The sequence below is a fragment of the Odontesthes bonariensis genome, chromosome 11 (genome assembly GCF_027942865.1).
Source record: "Odontesthes bonariensis isolate fOdoBon6 chromosome 11, fOdoBon6.hap1, whole genome shotgun sequence".
Taxonomy (NCBI): domain Eukaryota; kingdom Metazoa; phylum Chordata; class Actinopteri; order Atheriniformes; family Atherinopsidae; genus Odontesthes; species Odontesthes bonariensis.
Window position 1 is genome coordinate 36,385,985 of NC_134516.1, and position 20,467 is coordinate 36,406,451.

The 20,467-nt window shown below is 41.4% G+C and overlaps 1 pseudogene; it reads left to right on the forward strand.

Annotated features, from left to right (window-relative positions):
* Nucleotides 1-15,733: 15,733 nt before the first annotated feature.
* Nucleotides 15,734-19,845, forward strand: LOC142391265 (uncharacterized; annotated as a pseudogene).
* The last annotated feature ends 622 nt before the right edge of the window (nucleotides 19,846-20,467 follow it).

Below are 20,467 nucleotides of genomic sequence, written 5' to 3' on the forward strand. Positions count from 1 at the left end.
GCTCGCTCTCCGACAGTCTTTTTTCTGACCTTAGGGACATTCAAAAGGCCAGTTCCCTGAGAGCGAAGAGCACGAGAAGGTGCATACATGTTTAAAAGATCATTCAGGTAAGAGGGTGCCATACCATTTACAGTTTTATATGTTAACAATAAAACCTTAAAATCAGCTCGAACCTGACAAGGAAGCCAATGAAGAGAGGCCAGCACCGGGGTAATGTGCTCAAATTTGCCTGCTCTGGTCAGAATACGAGCAGCAGCATTCTGCACCATCTGTAGGCCACGAAAACATTTTTTAGGCAATCCTGACAGAAGGGCGTTACAATAGTCTAAGCGAGAGGTGACAAAGGCATGGATGAGGACTTCAGCATCCTCAAAAGACAGGATGGACCTGATCTTAGCGATCTTTCTGAGGTGGAAAAAGGACACTTTGGTTACCTCCTTTATGTGTTTGTCAAACACAAGAGTCTGATCAAATAAAACACCAAGATTTTTCATTTTGTCGCTACAGTGAATAACACAATCATTCAGAGACAAAGACACATTCTCAAATAAGTTATGCAGTTTTTGAGGTCCAATGACCATCATCTCTGTTTTTGCAGAATTAAGGAACAGGAAATTTTTTGAAAACCAGCTCCTAACTGCTGAAAGACAGACCTCAAGTTTGGACAAGTCATACCCATTTTCCAAGGTTACAGGTATATACAGTTGTAAGTCATCCGCATAACAGTGGAAACAGATTCCAAAAGAGCGTAATAGTTGACCAAGTGGTGCAAGGTAGAGGGAGAAAAGCAGGGGACCCAAAACAGACCCTTGTGGAACCCCATATCTGACTGTACAGGACTCTGACAGAACATTATTAAACAAAACACACAATTGAATACAATTTTTGGTAAAATACCCTAAATCTTTCATTGATCTCCCCCTGTCTGTCATTAAGGTCCCTTTTTCATTCTCCTCAAAAGTTATTAAAGTGCGATTATACTGTTGTTTTACTCTCTGGGCCAGAAATCTCCCTGCCGCTTCACCTTGCTCGTAGTATTTTTGTCTACATTGAAACAATGCATATTCTGCCTTCTTCTGTAGAATACAGTTTAATTCAAGTTTCATTTTGTTTAGCTGTGTAAACATCGGATCTAATTGGGACGCATACATTTTTTCAAGATCTTTAATTTCTTTCTCCAATTCAAGTAATCGCATAGTATTTTGTTTTTTCAAATAAAAACTGTGTTGAATTAAGCTGCCCCTCAAACAGGCTTTGAATGCATCCCATTCTAGGCCTGGGTTGGTAGTTGATCCTTCATTAAATTCCCAATACTCAAGAATTTCCTTTCTAATAAAGTTACAGGATTTTTCATTTTGAAGTAGAGAGGTGTTGAGTCTCCAACGGCTTCTAGGGTTTTCAAATAAAGACCCCAAACCTAACACCACTTCAACTGGAGCGTGGTCTGATAATACAATATTACCAATTGAGGTAGTGATAGTTGTACTCACTAATTGTTTGGATATTAGGAAATAGTCTATCCGTGAATATGAAGAATGTGGGTTTGAGTAGAAGGTGTATTCCCTATCTTGGGGGTGCAGAGTCCTCCAAATGTCAACTAGACCCAGCTCCTCTTCTAAAACATCAATAGCTACTTGGGATTTATGTACTAATGTTATATTGGCAACCTTTGACTTATCTAGGGTCGGGTCTCTTACCTGATTAAAATCTCCCCCAATAATAACGTATGTATTCCCCATTTGTTTCACAACATTGCAAATGTCAACAAAAAAATCTGGAGAATCTATATTTGGTGCATAGACATTAATAAGAGAGCATCTGCTGCCACATAGGTCTACACTGATAGCAACCCACCTACCTTCCCCGTCCGAGAATTGTTTGTGGATAGTGATGTTTAAATTTTTACGAATTAGTATACAGACGCCTCAATGGCTTGATGAATAGGCACTATAAAATATTTTACCAACCCAAGACCTTTGTAACTTAGTTGATTCCTCATTATTTAAATGAGTCTCCTGCAAAAAGCAGACTTTTACTTTTTTTTGTTTTAGATATAGAAGAAGTTTCTTCCTTTTAATAGCAAGATTTGCCCCTTTAATATTCCATGATATGACCTTAAGCATATCTGCCATATTAATATAACCCTTCCGCTATTTTACCCTCAAGCATCCTGTCAATCTCTAAGATAAATGCCAGTAAAAGTGGTACCATGTGAGAAATGACCTGAATTTGATGTCTCCCTGCGTTAAATAGGTGCACATACAAAACACACACATAAAAAGAAAAAAAGAAAAGAAAAAGACACACAGACCCAGACACATATGAGAACCTTGAGAAGAACAGAACGGTTCTCCATAACCCCCCAAACCAAAACAACAGAATAGTGCGTCCGTGGAGCTCGAAGTCCTGACCGCCACACGCATCAAATACACACACCTATTATCTTATAGGCTACAGAACTTAAATAAGCCTGTATTTTGTACAATCAACCACATAAATCCAAGACCTAAGTCATATAAAGAGCAGGAATTTAATGTCTTAAAGTTATATTCCAATCCGGAAAAAAAAGGTCCGGTCTGCTCCAAAATAATATACCTGCTGTTATTACGTTTTTTTTTTCTTTAAGAAAAAAGGAACAGATGCAGCAATATTGCAATGATTTAACTTCTTTACACCCTTAGATATGGTGAACACAAGCATACTCGAACAATATAGACATAACTGTATCTTATCTGATATTATATCTAAATATGTCCCTGGAGAACAGAGGATGACTCTAGTGATAGTTCACCTAGATGGAGCCTAAAGACGGCTCATCCGACATCTCAAGTAATCAATAATGTCCTCCGTGTCGCGTTGGGATCTTCATGAGGCTCTCCCAGAAATAAAGCTCATTGCCTCCTCTGGAGAAGCGAAGGTGTGTCGGATATTTTCATCCACAACTCTCAGCATGGCTGGGTATAACATGGAGTATCGAAGCCCCTTCTCTTGCAGCTGCTTCTTCACTCCATCAAACTTTTTGCGCTTCTGGATGATGTCCTGTGAGAGATCCTGGTAAAAAGATACCCGCTTGCCTCTCCATTCCACACGATTCTTCTCCCGGGCCGCCCGCAGCACTGCTTCTCTGGCTCCAAACCTCAGGAAACGCACCAGGACATGTCGGTCTCTGTTGCCCCGCTGACCTGTTCTATGGGCGCGCTCGATTTCGAAGTCCGGACCCATTTCGATATCCAACGTTTCCTCCAGAAATGTCTGTACAAACTTTTGCATGTCTCGTCCTTCGGCGCCCTCTAATATTCCAACTATGCGGACATTATTACGGCGGCCGGCGTCTTCCAAGTAAGTTACTTTTTCCTGAAGTTGAGCAATGGTTTTGGTAGCCGTGTCCACCGCGACACCCAAGCTTTGGTCTTTATCTTCCAGGGCTGAAATTCGAGTCTCAGCTTCAGCCACCCGAGCTCCCAGTTTCTCCACCGCTGTTTGAACTGCATCCATGCCCGACTTTAACCCATTCATACTGGAAGCGATGTTCTGTAGCAGCGCCTTAATGTTCGTTAGCTCAGCTGCAGTATCCATCTGCAGTGGGTCTGTAGTAGCCGCCATGTGCTCCTCTGTGCCTTCCTGAGTCTGTCGAGTTATACTTCTCAAACCGTACTGTGTAAGGGTTTTCTGGACTTGTTGCATATTAATATCAAGTTGCAATCCTCCGCACGCTTATTTTCAGTGTTTAGGATATGTCAATCCTTATATAAAGGAGGGGGTAAGGTGAACGGCTTCGTAGCGGATTCCCTACATGGCCATCTTTGATGCTCGCTCCACCGGAAGTCGCGTACGCCTCATTTTAATGTTTTATTCTGACAGAGAGAGAGACTTCCGCCAAAGGCTCTACCACCTGACTGTGTTCCACCAATCAGACGTAGCCGTGCAGTCTGGTCACGTGACCATACTCGATCTCAGCGGCGGGACGGGTTAGCTTTACAGTTTACAGTCGTAGGAAACAAACAAAGACACAGATGAAAAATGTCAGAATCAACGGTGGGAAATGAAGACACAGACGAGGCCTCATACTGAAAGCATGTTTACCTTACAAAGAGTGAGAAACAGCAGCTACATTATGTGTCTTCTGTGTCAACCAAAACAAACGCACATTTCAGAAGAAACTCAACATCTAACTTGAGGAAACATGTAGCGGTAAGTTTCCTAAGCTCGTTTTTTCCCCATGGATAGGTGAATGTTTGTTTTTTAGGTTACATATGGGTTACATATGTTTTAAACATTTCCTAAGTCTCTTTTATTTTTTATTGAAGTACGGTACTTGCATTTACCTGGATTATTCTAATTTAAGCTATTTTGTAATTAATTAATTAATTTTAATTTATTTTATTAATTGGATGAACTCTAATCTGCCTAAAGATGATTATTTAGTATTTTTGTCCGTCTGATTGAATGCTTGTGTTAACAAATAAATCAGACGTTACTCAACAGTTACTCAGTACTTGAGTAGTTTTTTCACCAAGCACTTTTTTACTCTTACTCAAGTAATTATTTGGATGACTACCTTTTACTCTTACTTGAGTCATATTTTTCTGAAGTAACAGTACTTTTACTTGAGTACAACTTTTGGCTACTCTACCCACCTCTGATAATCAGCTGCAATCTGATTCAATCTGTGCTGCCCACATCGTATGAAAATGAATTAGAAGAATTGAAAAGGGAAAGGTGATAAATTGCTGAGTTATGAAGAGTATTTAATACACTGCTTCTCCTCTCATGAGGAACAGGTCAACCTGGCAGCTCGTGTGTTTGCAACAACTCCCATTTAGTTGCCTTTTGCTTGTTTTTTGTTCGATTTTCCATCCATGCTTTGCTTAGTTTGTTTAGTGCACAGCCGACAAAAGCTGATTAACATCGGTCCACAAAGCAGTTCTGCAGATACAAGCTACTTTGATCCGACGCACTCTATGGACTGTTGTCAGCTGCATGAAGTGGCAGAGACAGCATAGGGACAGGAAACCAAAGTGAGGCTGACAGCTGCCATGCTAGCAGGCTGAGGAAGCACCCGTGCAAACCGACACTCCTGTCCCTGTTTCCTCTGAGATCCAAGATCCATCACGCCCACCATGAACCAACTGGAGCTACAGATCGCCACCGACAACAGCCGTGTGATGATTTGGCCCGAAACCTGGCTTCGCCCTGCGATTTCCAACGCTGCTGTGCAACAACCGAGCCACGTTGTTCACCTGGAGTATGAATTCAGTTGGGCAGCTCCCTCCACCGCAGCCTCTTCAGTGTGAGAGCGCTCCTTTTCTCCATCTAACCTTTGGTTTTTTATGTTGAGGTAGAGATTATTGACCTGACCAGCCACATCCTTTCGGAACGCTGACCCGTATGCAGCCTGGGACGTAAAACAAGGCGTACAAGTCGTTAAGCTTGCCTGTCATCCCTGAGCTCTAACTCATTGGCTGTGTTCGAAACCGCATACTTCTCCTACTACTCATACTAACTTTTTGAGTTAGTATGTGAGTTTGAGAAAGCGAGAAGTTCCCGGATGCATACTAGATTCTCCGAAATGTTGGGTATGCATCATGAGGTTACGACTCATACTAACTTTTGACATAATTTAGGTCTTTAATTGTTTTAGTTCAAAGCTCAGTATATTCTGTTTTAGGTGCACCAGATTAATAATTTCTTATGTAGCTTTCTAATTAATTAGTATAACACAGAACATTTCATTCATCCCATTCACATCCTCCCACATTCTGCACCTCACACTCACTCTTCTTTCTGTCTATAAGATTATGTTTGGCTCAGTGTATTTAGTAGGTGTTGGGTTTAGTGGGTGGGTTTGAAACCTGATATAAAATCACTCATCATGAAGTAATCAGCTGTTTTATCCTTTCCTTCTCCCCTGAAGATTCAATCAATCAATCAATCAATTTTTATTTATATAACGCATTTCATACCACAGGCAACTCAATGTGCTTTACATAAAGACATAAAAAAATACAACACAGAAATACAGGCAAATAAAAACATTAATTTTAGCTAACAGTAAGATTGGTATAACGATAACAGAGCAAAGCTCTGTTAAAGTGAAGCATTAATAAGATCAGAAACATGGATAAGCTTTCCTCTAAGAGGGAGCATTTAAGAAGCCGTTCAATGGTCCATAAATTAAAGAGGACTTGGGTAAAGAAACTTTCATCTGAGAGGAAATATTAAGGTTTATACAGTGATAATAGGTCTTAATAAACCATTTGAATATAACTAAGTTTTCCTCTTAGTGAAGCGTTAATGAGATAAGGGTAGTGAAGGAGGTGTGGTGTGGTGATTCCTCTCAGCTATGGTAACGCTTTAATGTAAGAAACAACTCCTAGAACAGTTCATAGATCATATCAATGTTGGCTCTCCAGGTTTCATTCATTCTCTCGGCCTGTCACCATCCATGTAATTTTGTGTGTTTTTCTGGTTTGTTTGTTTAGTTTTCCTATTAGTCTCGCCTTCCCATTTCCTTGTATTTTGTGGAAAATAACCGGAAGGGCGTTGCTCACTGCGGCTAGCTTTAGTAGCGCCGAATTCGTCGGAACAAAACTGTAAATAGCCGGTATTTTGTCAGATTTTCAACACGTTGGGGATCTAAACGACTACTTTCTCTCTTTTTTTTTTCTTTTTTTTTTACATGTCCGGCTGTGTGGCACTCAGAATTATCATCTGAATGTCAAGGTAAGGCCCAACAGATTTGCTTTATTAGAAATTGCTTTGGGTGGGGTGGTTGGTGGTTTAGTGGGTTAAGCAGCTGCCCCATGTACAGAGGCTACAGTCCCAGAAGTAACACGAGTCATGACCTCACAAACCCAACAACGGTGAGGTCCACATTGGTCTATCATGGCCTGGGTAATTTAACTCTTCCCTGCTCTGGTGAAAGGAGAAGCTGGAGGTAGACGTGAACTGGGGGTAGTACCACCAGCCTCTGGCTCTGAGCCAGTCAGGCTCTGTCTCTCATGATTTCATCTAAATGTAATGCATGAGAAGGCATTCATTTAACCTTAACCTTTACTAACAGCAGGTTTCACAATGAGCCAAATGGCGCTAACATGATAGGCAGTGTTTGTAAGTTAGTTAGTTACCTGCAGTGTTAGCCAAGGACATGCTGCTGCTGCTGCTGCTGCTGCTGCTGCTGCTGCTGCTGCTGCTGCTGGGTTCAGATTCACCAACGTTAGCCCGGAGCGGATCGAAAACGTGACATTCATTCATAGTTATTGCGCGTTGGTAGTATTTCCTCCCTTTGGTGAAATATTCACTTTGGAAGTTGCCCTGTTGTCGTCTTTTTTAGGGAAGTGTAACCAAACCTTCGAGCGTTTGTACCTTGCCATGTTTACTGTCGACTGCTTTCTGCACTGGACGCCATTCGCGCCTAGCCTGGCGACGCCATCCTACGTACTTCCGCCCAAAGATTTTGGGTCCGCACATAGTCTGGCCAAATCCCCCTACCTCGGTTCGCTCAGTGTTTTGCCAATCAGCAAACAGTTGCGAGTGGTGACGCAGAACTCACGCGCGGAGTCCATTGTAGTCCATATAATTGTAGTTCAACCGCAGCGGAAATAAACATGGCGACGGAAGAACGCTAGAAGCTATCCATGAAGTTGTCTCAACTCTGGAGATCATTACACAATTAAAATGAGAGCAAGAGGAATGCCTCGTCAATTTTGTTAGTGGCAAGGATGTCGTAGCTCTCCTTCCAACTGGCTTTGGGAAAAGTTTGATTTATCAAATGGTACCGGTATAATGAAAGCGGATGTGGGAAGTGTGATTCGCGAGCTAGAGCCTCGCGAGAGTAAGCATGAACCTCGGCGCATAACCAACGTCATTTCTAAACATTATGATTGGTTAAGGGAACTCCGTTACTCCAATGAATTTAAGTTGCTGGGTAAGGTCCCGCCCTCCATGGAAACGGATTCCTCTTGGGTTTTCCCAGACTGTTTGACAGAGTCAACAGTCGGCTTTCGCCCAGGCTAATTCGCGCCCACTGGAATCGAAACACTGGGAACCGGTTCTCAACAAGAACCGGTTTTCGATTCCCATCCCTACATGTAAGACAGTTTTGACAACCAGTCGTGGTCTTTGAAGCGGTCTTTGAAGCGGGGAGTGTCTCTGACACTCCCCTGACATCCTGACAGAAATACCAACAGCGGCTGGCGGAGTTAGAAGACACGATTGAGAGCCTTGCCCCTGGACAGCCACCTGACCTCCAGGTGTAGCAGGAGCAGTTTGTGGTCCTCTTCCATACTGTCACCAAGCTGTTCAAACAGACATGTGTTCAGCGCACGTGTTTTGACATAATTTATTATGCCAACTACGTCCTTCATGACCTGGTTGAGTTCTGGTGAAAGTCTCTTGCATGCCAACACTTCACGATGAATGACACAATGTCGAGCCCTCTCTTTCACGCGGGTGATGAAGCCAGATGTGCGGCCGGTCATTGCTGCGGCCCCATCGGTGCACACACCAACACACTCCAGCCAGCTGAGTTTACCAGACATGTATTCATCCAAGGCCTTAAATATCTGCTCTCCCTTAGTTTTAGTTGGCAGGTTCAAGGTGCACAGCAAATCCTCCTGCAAGTCATCTTCATAGATATATCTGACATAAACGAGTAAAAGCGCCTTGTTTTCCACGTCCATGGACTCGTCAACTTGAATCGCATACCACTTGGATGCGTTTAATCTTTCCAAAAGCTGGCTTTCAACATCCTCCGCTATCTCATCTGTTCTCCTTTTGACGGGGTTATTGGAGAGAGGAACGTGTCCAACTTTATTTGCTGCAGCTTCACCAAAAAGCAATTGGCAAATGTCCTTGGCTGCTGGCAGAATTAACTTCTCCCCGATCGTCAAAGGGCTTTTTTGCTTTTGCAATACGATGCGCGACCACGTAAGATGCCTTAAATGCAGCTACGTTAATTGCAGTTGCGGACTTCATCATTTGCCGCTGGCTGTCCTGTTCTGATCTTCTTCTCTCAAAATACTCAACTGGCTCGTCTTTAAGAGCAGGATGTTTCGTCTCCGGGTGCCGAAGTAACTTTGACGGTTTCATAGCTTCGTTGGGAAAGCTTCGTTTGCTAGCTTCGTTTGCTAGCTTCTCTCCGCACACAACGCACAGTGGATTAGGAGCAGCTGCGTCCCCAGATGTGATAAAACCGAATTTCATGTAACTGTCGTCATATTTTCGGTTGAATTTGGATTTCTTTGTCTGTGGGCCTTTTTTCAGCAGCTCCGGTGAAAAACTTGCCAATGTCGTTTGATTCTTCGTGGTTTCCTTGCCTGCGTTCCCGCCGCTCGTGCAGATGTGACCCTCACCTCCGCCAATTAGAACGTTTACATTGACACGTGACATATAGGCTACGTGATACGTGATGAAGAGGTTTGATTTTTGAAAGTAATAGGCTAATTATCAAAATGCAATGCAGTAGATTTATGGCAATTATACCCTTTTTTCTGAATGGGTTTTCAGGGGCCGGTTCTTAACGATCCACGGCCCGGTACCCAGTCGTTGGGAACGCCTGATGTAAAGGACCAGGAGAGATGTCAGTCCTTATCTTGACAGTAATATTGAGGAGGCTATTCCATTCCTTCCATCAAAAGTCATTTTTCAGGATGATAATACATCTTCTTACAGAGCAAGTGGGGTCAAGATTTTCTTCAGGGAAGATATATAAACTCAATAACACGGCCAGCAGACAGCCTCAATTCAAATAAAAAGAGAAAAATAGAGGTCCATGATAAGGCTCCATCCTGCAAAAATGATCTGTCAACTACTGTACAATAAAGTTGGAACCTAAATTATGAAGAACACTCATTTTCATTTCTACAATCTATGCCTCAAATATTCAAATATAACCCATATATATATAAAAATCACTTGTACAATTATAATATTGTCTGAAGTCCCCAACATATGTAAAACTCGTCCAAAACACAACCCTGGTATTTTTTTTATTTCCCCTTTAAGGAGCCGTTCCGAAGTAGACTCCGCCTCCTCTGCTAAGCCCCACCCCTTACATCCACCCTGCTGGACGGATGAAGCCAGCTTCTGGCGGAAATGTTCTGCTGTCAGCTACTCTGAGGAGCATGCATCTTCCATCCAGCAGCAGCCTCAGAGGATAAACTCTGAGGCTAATGTTCCAGCAGAGTTAGCTAAAGACTGTGGATGTGCAGCAGCCACTTTTCATCCCACTGTTTTAACAACTTGGTCCAGTTCAACGCTGTACTGAAGAAACTGAGCCACAAAGAGGGATCAGTTCCAACTCTCAGAGCCTGAACTTCAGAGCAGGGAAATGGAAGCATCTGAGAAATAATTCCTCCTGGTTTATTTATTGATTTATTTTCTCCTTTAGCAGCAGCTAATGCTAACAGCTTAGCTAATGAAGATGACGTACACCAGCTTCTAACGAGTTATTGCTGTTCCTTTCTGAAAGATGAACATTATTGTTCCCACATTAGCATTTCTCCTTTAGCAGCAGCTAACGCTAACGGCTTAGCTAATGAAGATGACGTAAACCAACTTCTAAGGAGTTATTGCTGTTCCTTTGTGAAAGATGAACATTGTTGTTCCCACATTAGCATTTCTCTTTTAGCATCAGCTAACGCTAACAGCTTAGCTAATGAAGGTGTCATACACCAGCTTCTAAGGAGTTATTGCTGTTCCTTTCTGAAAGATGAACATTATTGTTCCCACATTAGCATTTCTCCTTTAGCAGCAGCTATCGCTAACAGCTTAGCTAATGAAGATGATGTACACCAACTTCTAAGGAGTTATTGCTGTTCCTTTCTGAAAGATGAACATTATTGTTCCCACATTAGCATTTCTCCTTTAGCAGCAGCTAACACTAACAGCTTAGCTAATGAAGCTGTGGTACACCAGCTTCTAAGGAGTTATTGCTGTTCCTTTCTGAAAGATGAACATCATTGTTCCCACATTACTTTGTTAGCTGAAGCTTTCTCGCTGAACGGTTCCGTTTTGTAACTCCTCAACCTGCAGCTGTGTGGATAAGGTGTGTTTCCAACACAACACCGGTCCTCTCCTCACTCTCGCTGCTACACTGAACGCCGTGTACCGCTCTCTGTGTGTTAACGTTACATTATCGGCATGTTTCTAAAGATGAGACGAGTACACTTGTTTAATGAGGTTACCATTAACGGTACATATGCATTACTACGAGTTACGCTGTGTACATCTCCGGCTTGGTTACTTTTGATGAGAAAGCATTGTTTGCTAGCATCTGTTGCTAACTTAGAGCTACATTGCTAAACTATTTCCCTCTGGGATCAATGGAGTAACTATAGTGCTTTTTTTTGGTCTGACTGACATTAAATCTGCCGACCTCACCAAAACGATGCGTTGACTCCATCTCGAAAAAAGAAAATTCACAGAGAAGTGTCAGAATAGGGCTTGTGGAGACCAAACAGGCATTTTGACCAACTCATACATCTCGATAAGGCGTCAAAAAATTGTGACAAATTGTTCAAATAATTGCATAAAATATACCAATTTTGTTTTGTTTTTTTTACCCTTAAGGCGAGACACGGCAGGCAAAAACAGTGATTTTTCATGCAGTGGTACATTTTGAGATTTTGGGCCAGTTTACTCCTTCAACATGTGTTCTTTCAACCTGCTATAAAGAAAACGTTGAAAACATCAATTAAAATGTTTATTTTATTACATTTTGTTTACTTGCGGCAGTACTTTTCGCCCGAATTTACCAAAAAGTTAGCATTCCAACGCGCCATGCCGAGCTTCGCCTGTTTACTGAAGTCTGTCATGACCGGTATCGTTGGAAAGCTCTGAGTCTCCTGCACAATGATATGTCACCCAAATAACGGCACTTCCTTTTATCAGTAACAATTCGTGAATGTCTAAAGGCGGATTTATAGCTAATGACGAAATCTCATTGGCTGCTGCTCGTTTCTGCTAACGTGATTCGCTCAGACGCATCACGTGGTGGACTCTGACACTCCGAAAATGCCCCAAAACACCACAACTTTCAAAGAAAAAGATATTTTATTGTATTGTATTGAGCTTGTATTCTTTATTAATAAGATTATTTTATTCAATTTTAGTATTACTAAGGGCCTGATCATTTCTTCTGTTTTTGAGCAATTCTTTCCAATACAAATGTATTGAATTCCCCTATTTGAATCTTTAAATGCCGTTTTCTCAAAATCAGTTTTTTGTATTTTTCCAGTATCAATATCTCAGCCTATGGAGCACCTACTAACACCAAACCTTCCAGTCATCCACTTAGTAGTATTCTGAAGATATTTACAGAAGGATTTGTTGATAGATCTTTCCTGGCCTGATTTATGTGATATTATAATAAAAAAATATGGCGAAAATCTATGTTTTTTAGGCTATGGACAGTATATTTTGATTACCTAGGAAATGAAAGCAGATAACCTGAAATCCTTCTGTAATTTTCTTTTCATTTTGTGTGTAAACAAAATGAAAAAAGAATTTTTCACCTGGCTTTATCAAATGTTCAGATCTATCTTCTGGAAATATATGCAAATTTGCGCATATTTAATGAGATCATGCCTAATTTGCATAATTAAACATACAAATTTCTAAAACTGGAAATACATTTTTTTTCATACTTGTATAAGTAATCAACTGAGGAAGTTTCATGGTGATATCTATTATTCTAAAATATTACCCTATTCACCTGTAGTGTCTCGCCTTAATCAAGTAGTTTTCATTTCTAACCTTTAGCAAGTGATGTTAATGCGCAATCCTAACCAGAAAGTGACAGAAGGGAAGTGAAGCCTCGGACCAAAAAGCAGTATTTGCCACCCTGTTTCAGAAAATACTAAACATTTGCTGAGGTAGCTAGCATGGCCTAAGGCTTAAGCGGTATTTTAGAAGAAGCCGTGGTTGAGTTCAATGTAACATTATTGATTTATAATCACTGCTGTACTCCACTTCCTGACCTCCACTGTAGATGGGGAAGGCCAGGGAACCACGTCTCTAAGAGCAGAAAAAGATTGGATCTAACATCTTATTTTCATTCAGCCCCTGGCCTGGCTGTAGCCCACCATACCTTTATTTACCAGAGGAAGCATGCTGCATTTTGATAAAATCCCATGTCTGGAAGAATTAATGCAATCCCTACCCAAGACGAGGGGTTTCAATTAGGGAGCAGGACAAGTTCGAATAGGATGAATTCAAGCAAAAATTCCCCGGCACTTCCTCCCTTACATGAGAGGAATGCACAATCCGAGGCTGCTTCCTTATTTCTGCCTCAGTGACTGACTGTGCTCCATCCACATTCACAGGATCATTTCCATGCAGTGCATCCTTCCTCCTTAACCTGATGGACTGTCAGAATGCTGCTCATTTCTGCACATTACCCACTCGTTTTTTTCTGCCAGGACTTTCAAAGGGATGTTGAATGGAGATAAAAAAGAAATCAAAGATAGCCCATTCATGCTTTTAGAAGACTCACCCTTTGGACTTGTGCGTAGAAGATGTGTGTTTCTGCTGAAATTTCAGCTTCCAGACTTAATAATTGTAAATCATGTTGAGCTGATTAAACTGGACGGGCTACAGTGTAGCCACAGATCCTCCCAACTTACCCCCTACCTTCACCTAACCATCCCAGCCTCATGCTCTATTCATGCCATTTCTTTACTGTTCCCCTCACCTCTTCTCTCTCGTCATTTTCCTTTTGGCTTTCACCTTCCCTTCTTGTCTTTTTGTTCCTTTCTGATTCATTTTATGACCTCAGTATTTGTCTTCATTGCCTCACCTCTTGTTTCTTCCTCCATCTCTTCCCCTTCCCTCCCATCATTTTCTTTCTCTGCTTTTATCATCCTCCCCATTATTCATCTCCCGTTTTTACATTCTTGACCTCCACCATCTTTTCATTGCTCGTCTTCCCCTCTATTCACTCCCCTTCTCTTCTCCTCTCCCATTGTTGTCTCCCGTCTTCTCATTCTTTTCATCATTCCTCTCCTTTTCCCATACTTTCCAATCAGGGAAGTATATCGTCTCACACCGTCCCCTTACATCTTCCCCCTGTTCCTCTCTATTTCTGTCCTCATTTGTCTTCTTTCCTCCTCACGAATGTTTTCACGAATGTTCCTCGTCTTTGCTCACTCCCTGGAGCAGAAATGTACCCCTCTCTTTCTTTACTCTCTCCTTGCTTCTGCTCATCGCTAATCTTTTGAACCATCCCAGTTAAAAAAAGGCCTCCAACAACTCCCCAGATACCACGCTGATGGGATCTGTGAGAAGCAAGCCCAATCCACAGATCCCACCCCAGAATTCACAGGTCTACGGAATGATCCAACTTTCCAGTGTCGGACGCTCCTGCTGATGTCCACAGATGGTTACTGTCTACAGCCCGACTGGTCAGAGCTCTTTTAAAGGAAAGAGGGCTACCATTATTGATATAATGATGAGGTTCCTTATGGTGTTCATATGAGTACCGTATGTATTCATACATTTTAGGATCCAGTGCATGGGTGGAAACAGACACTGAGACCACTTCTGCCCCCCTCTCTAGCCTTCAGTAATTGATGAAGCTGAAGAGACTAAACTGAAGGAAGGCTGCAGGTTCAGATAGTGTCAGCCCTTAGAGATCCTAAGGCCCCCAAGGAGGAGGAGCTGTTTGGGATTCTACAGCACGTTAAACTGAGTCAGGAGAAGATTCCAGTGCTGTGGATGAAGAAGAATTATTATCTCGTTATCCCAACATAACAAAGATTGTTTTCTCGTGATAACAAATTAATTATTTCGTTATCTCGACATAAAGATTGTTTTTTCGTGATAACGACTTATTATCTCAACATAACAAAGATCGTTTTCTCGGGACAACAAATTAATTATTTCGTTATCTCGATATATAACAGAGATTATTTTCTCGTGATAACGAGTTATTTTCTCGTTATCTCGACATAACAAAGATCGTTTTCTCGTGATAACGACTTATTTTCTCGTTATCTCGACATAACAAAGATCGTTTTCTCGTGATAACGACTTATTTTCTCGTTATCTTGATATAACAAAGATTGTTTTCTCGTGATAACGACTTATTTTCTCGTTATCTCGATATAACAATGAAAATCAGTTTTGTATTCAGCGAGTTATGATTGATTAAATGTGCTGACACATCATTGCGCCAGCCAGACAGATAACACTGAGTGGAGCGGATGACCGGGTCCGTGTATCATCCGATCATTCAACTATTCCATTGAATCTGGCAAACGAAAAACGAAATAACGACTCCATATTTTGTTTTCCCGTTTTTCTGTATGACCAAAAAAAGGGAATTGGTGTTTGTTCTCCCTTTTTCCAACACAAAACAGAACATATAATAAACAGGGAAACTAAAACGAAATAATAACTGTAATTTACTATTATTGGTTTTCTTTATTTCCCACGCCCCCATGATCCTATGCGACAGTTACCATGGTCACAGATCGAGCTCGTTCGCTGACGGCCTTGAGCTTGTAGTCTTGATCTCACTGCCTGGTGGTTAGTCTAGACTCTAGAGACTGTGGAAAGGAGGCCCTTGAAAATATCTGTTATAATGGTCTCACTCAAGCCATATTTCTCCATTATTCACGATATGTTTATGAATGGAGAAACATATGGGCAAATTTCCGAGAACCTGCGAGAAATGGGTGTCCAGCGCGGGATATAAGAGATCAGCGTCCGGAGACTACTTGCTATACACAACATGAGAAGAAATGGACAAACGTCTGACACAGACCTTGAAATTGCCGTATCTCGGGCAATAACGCAGGTGAGCCAGCACAATTTCAAAATATTTGCGAGTTATTTGGTGCCAGGTCGTCTCTTTAATATCACGTTGTTTGTTTGTTGTTATAGGCCTATTATGATATTATTATTTATCATAATAACTCGTGCATAATTGAGCAACAACGTGTTCATATTTTAGCTGAGCGCACTAATGAATTCCACCACCCCATAAAATAAATAGGCCTAGCTTTTTAGACACACACAGTATCGGGTTGAAATCATGGTTGGTAGCCTACTCTGCTCTGGCCCATGGGCTGTAGCTTCTAAACGTGTGTGTGTGTGTGTGTGCGCGTGTATGTGTGTCAAAACTGTTCTGAATGTTTGTTTTTATTGAGTGTTTGTGTATGCCATACCTAGGGCCGGATTAAGATTGCCAGGGGGCCCTATGCAGGTGTCTGTGGGCCCCCCCTGGACACATAGATACTGTCATAATTATGAGCTAGGGATTAAGGATATCTAGGCCTACCAACTGTACTCAACACCCCTGGCAGGTGGGGGCCCCTAGGCTGCAGCTACATCTAGCCTGTGCATTAATCCGGCCCTGCCTATGTATGACTAACAAAACATAGACTTCATTTAAGTACAGCCAAAAATGATATTTTCTCTTTTTTTCGCGTAGGGGAGTCGTAAGTTGAACCCAGTCCCCTATTATGCTGAATATATGGGACACAAGATACACATGGACCAAAACGAAAAAATGGTCATGTTTGGAACAACTTTTGTGATTGCTGTAGACGGCTACAGCAAGAAAATAGTTGGAAATGCAATAATGCCTGTCAAAAACAATCTCCTCATCTACGACCAAGTGTACAGGTCAGTGTTGTATGTTCTTTTTCAAAGAAAATATATGAATTAAGATGAAATAATACTGTCAGAGCAATTTGTAAACAGGGCCGTAACCAGGATTTTTCAAATACCGAGGTCAAATATTGCGATAAATCTTATTTGACAACAAAAAACATCCTAATATGGTGACTTTTTAAAATACAGTTTGTAAATGTGAATAAACAGAGGTAAATCACAAGCCCATCGAGGAGGTGAATATGTAGGTGAACAAGTTTATTATAACAATGTGATCACAAAAGTAGAGTGAGTGAGTGAGTGTGAGTGTGAGTGAGTATGAGTGTGAGTGAGTGAGTGAGTGAGTGAGTGTGAGTGAGTGTGAGTGTGAGTGAGTGTGAGTGTGAGTATGAGTATGAGTGTGAGTGAGTGAGTGAGTGAGTGAGTGAGTGAGTGTGAGTGAGTTAGTGAGAATGAATGTGAGTGAGTGAGTGAGTGAGTGAGTGAGTGAGTGTGAGTTAGTGAGACTCAGTTCTTCCCCTTTCTTACTCTACTGACTCTCTCTCTTCAACTCCCTGCTTCTCATCCTCTCCTGTGTCATCTGTTTTAAAATATCACCATCAGCATCACCATTAATATAATTGTTATTATTAATATTACATTATTATTATTATTACTATTGTCACCATCATCACCATGCATGTGCATGACCCACTAAAAGGTCAAATGAATGAGTTGGGTTATTGGTCTAACCGATGTGCAAAATTTTAGACACCATTTGCAATAGAAACCAAATGGTTCATTAGGGAAAATGCAATCATTTTACCTAAGTAACTGGTTGAATCCACCCACTAAATTAACATCGTAGAATGTGCCAAACAGACCACAAGATGTTGGCTGTATTTTAGATGTATATTCTCAATTCAATCCATTCACTCAACACAGAGAAGACAGAGGTATCATGCTGGGCCTGACAACTAGCTAAATGCTGGTAAAACTTGGCTTCATAATGCACCATGAGCAGCACAACTAACCTCAAGATTGTGTCATATGAGAGAGTACACGGGGTATTTCATTCTGTTATTTTGCCCTGTGTGCATCATCAATTGTTTTAAGTAAAAGAAAAATATAAGTTTCTGACCCAGTTTCTATTAGTCTGCTTTATCTACATGTAGGAAGCCATAAAGCACTGAACAAAACTGTAGCTAGTGAGGCTGAATGACCATTAGCCACAGTTGGCACAAAACTGTCAAGCCCTGATTAAAAAAAAAAGTTAGCTTAACAGCCCAAGCCGTGTCACGATTCCCAATAATTTCATTACAGGTCGCTACTTTTTTTTGGAAAATCGAATTGAGAGAGAGATTTGTGTGCAGTGTGTTTGTGCCGACTGGAAAACGAAATCCTAACCAAGGGGCTTTGTGACTGTTGCTTGAAATGCTGAGGACAATGATCTAGCATCCTCCTATTCCTAGCCGCGCTTTGAACGCATATGAACATTATGAACCGTCACTCATTCTCACTGGCGATTGGCGAAATGAACTCACCTCCTTCTCTCTTTCTTTTCCCCTGGCCAGTTGGCTTTCCAAAGCTGAGTTTAGTTTGTTTAGTAGATTTCTTCATCTTGCTTCCATAGCTGACTTTCGCGTCGAAGCGCGTAATGTGATAAACATGTTTCCAATGTCGGGTGGCGTAAAAAAAATAAAAAAAAAAGTCGGGTGCCGTTTTTCCGCTCAGTTTTAAAATATAACGTGATGATAAAGGGATTATGTGGACTTTATTTTCAGAAAAACAAATGAGAATGCATGCTGATCTTTCCACCAATCAAAGTCAGAACGATTTTCATCTTATATTAATTTGACATTTCTCTGAATAAAAAAGTAAATAAATAAAAAAAACACCGGGGAAAATACCGAGGTCATGACCTGTGTGTCCTCAATGCTGGTTACGGCACTGTTTGTAAATTGCCTTGAATGTGCCCATTTAAATCTGCTTTGTGAAATTGCTGGTTACATGAGCAATACTTAACTTTTCATGCTTACCTAATACTTACCTGACGTGTACTTTGCATTGAATCATAGGTGTGCACAGATAGGGATGAAGTAGTGCTGAAGCACCTGCCCCTTTACCTTACTGGACAAAAAGTGCCCTTTTGAAAGTTTGTTTTTTCCTTATAATATAATATAATATATGCCTATAGCCTCTATAGCCCAATAAGGAAGTTTCACATGCCCCGCCACCCCGCCTCAAGCACCTGCCCCCCAAACTGTCTCTGCAAGCCACTGCATGAAATGCACGTTGAAACTGCCTCATGTGGCTGAAGAAATATTTGGTAAAAAATGTCCACCACAGCTATCAATAATTAAATGTTTCACATGTAGGCCAGCAGTAATACATTACGGAATGTGGGATCAACTGCGAGTGGATCATGGCAAGGAGTTTTACCTCTGCCTGTACATGCAGGAGAGGCTGGCGGAATATAGGCACAACCAGCAACGAGAGCCATACCTCCAAACTCAGTCAACAAGGGTAATCTGAACTATCTGCAAATTATCAGTCTACATTACACCATGAAAACTGACAAAGTATTAAGTCAAGTAGGCCCTACTGTATTACCTTTAAGTAGAAGCTTGCCAGCTACTTTCTTTCTTTCCTTCTTTTTTTTCTACAGAATCATACAGTGGAAAGATTGTGGCCAGAAATCAATAATCAAGTGATCTACCCACTTAAGGAGGCCCTGGTACAATTACAAGATCAGGAAGCAATAGACATGGATGACAGCCTGACGAAGTTTGTCGTATCCAATTTGACAAGCCAGATGTGCGAGATTGGCCTTCATAGATTTGTACATTTGTGGAATGCTCACAGGATCCCAGGTGTGTACTTATCCCATACAAGTTATTCAATTGAACAGATTATATAATTGTTTTGAACCTCACAACAAACATGTGTGCTTAAAGGCAAAGGGATACCAAATCATCTGGCCGGTACAGGAACAATGAGAAGGATCGCAGCAGATCTATTGCCAGATACCACCTTTACAGCTGACATGTACGACAGGGACATGGGATCTTCCCTCACAAGAATATCTTCGTTTGGAAGTCGGAGGCAGACAAAGTGAGAGCAGAGCAGCTCTTTATACAGCATTACCCGAACCTTTCAGTTCTTTTTGATAATACTGTCAATTACCACTACACACCATTTAAAGACGCAATGATGTACCTCATTGATGTTACAAAGAGATGCTCTTAAATTCATTTGAGATTGATGAAGACATTGTTTCACTTCTAGGTTGTTTCTGAGCTGAACCTCCTATTCTTAATTTCATTTCATCTATTAAAGTTCATATGTTTTAATGCAAGTCTGGACAACATCTTTAGCACGCTAAAATTCAAGTTGCCTAATGGCATTGACCATCTCAGAAAGGCCAGTAACCCTGTGTATGTTGGCGGAAAAATTTTCCGCTCTACACTTGAAGCATTGCGACGAGTTTTGAAGCCACACAGTGGTGCATGATCTGCACGCTACCAAGCTCTCGCAGCACGTGGCAAAAACCGGATCCTCCATGCATCCTGCCAGTGTAAAAAAAAAAAATTAGACTACACCCTCCCGAACCATAGCAACACCAAGGGCCTACACACATTTAAGCTTTTATACATTTGCCAGTGTTGTGTGTTGTCTTCAAATTATTAACAAACTGACCTCTGCAAACTACACAGGTGAATGTAGCCTTCAAATTTCGCGACTGCTCTTCAGTCAGTACCAATGTTGTCTTGGTGTTTCTATGGACGAGGTCAGACAGACCCTGGATGGCTGCAGTCACCTCTGAGAGACCCTGAGAGGCCAGGACAACCTCCTCAATCTTCTCAAACAC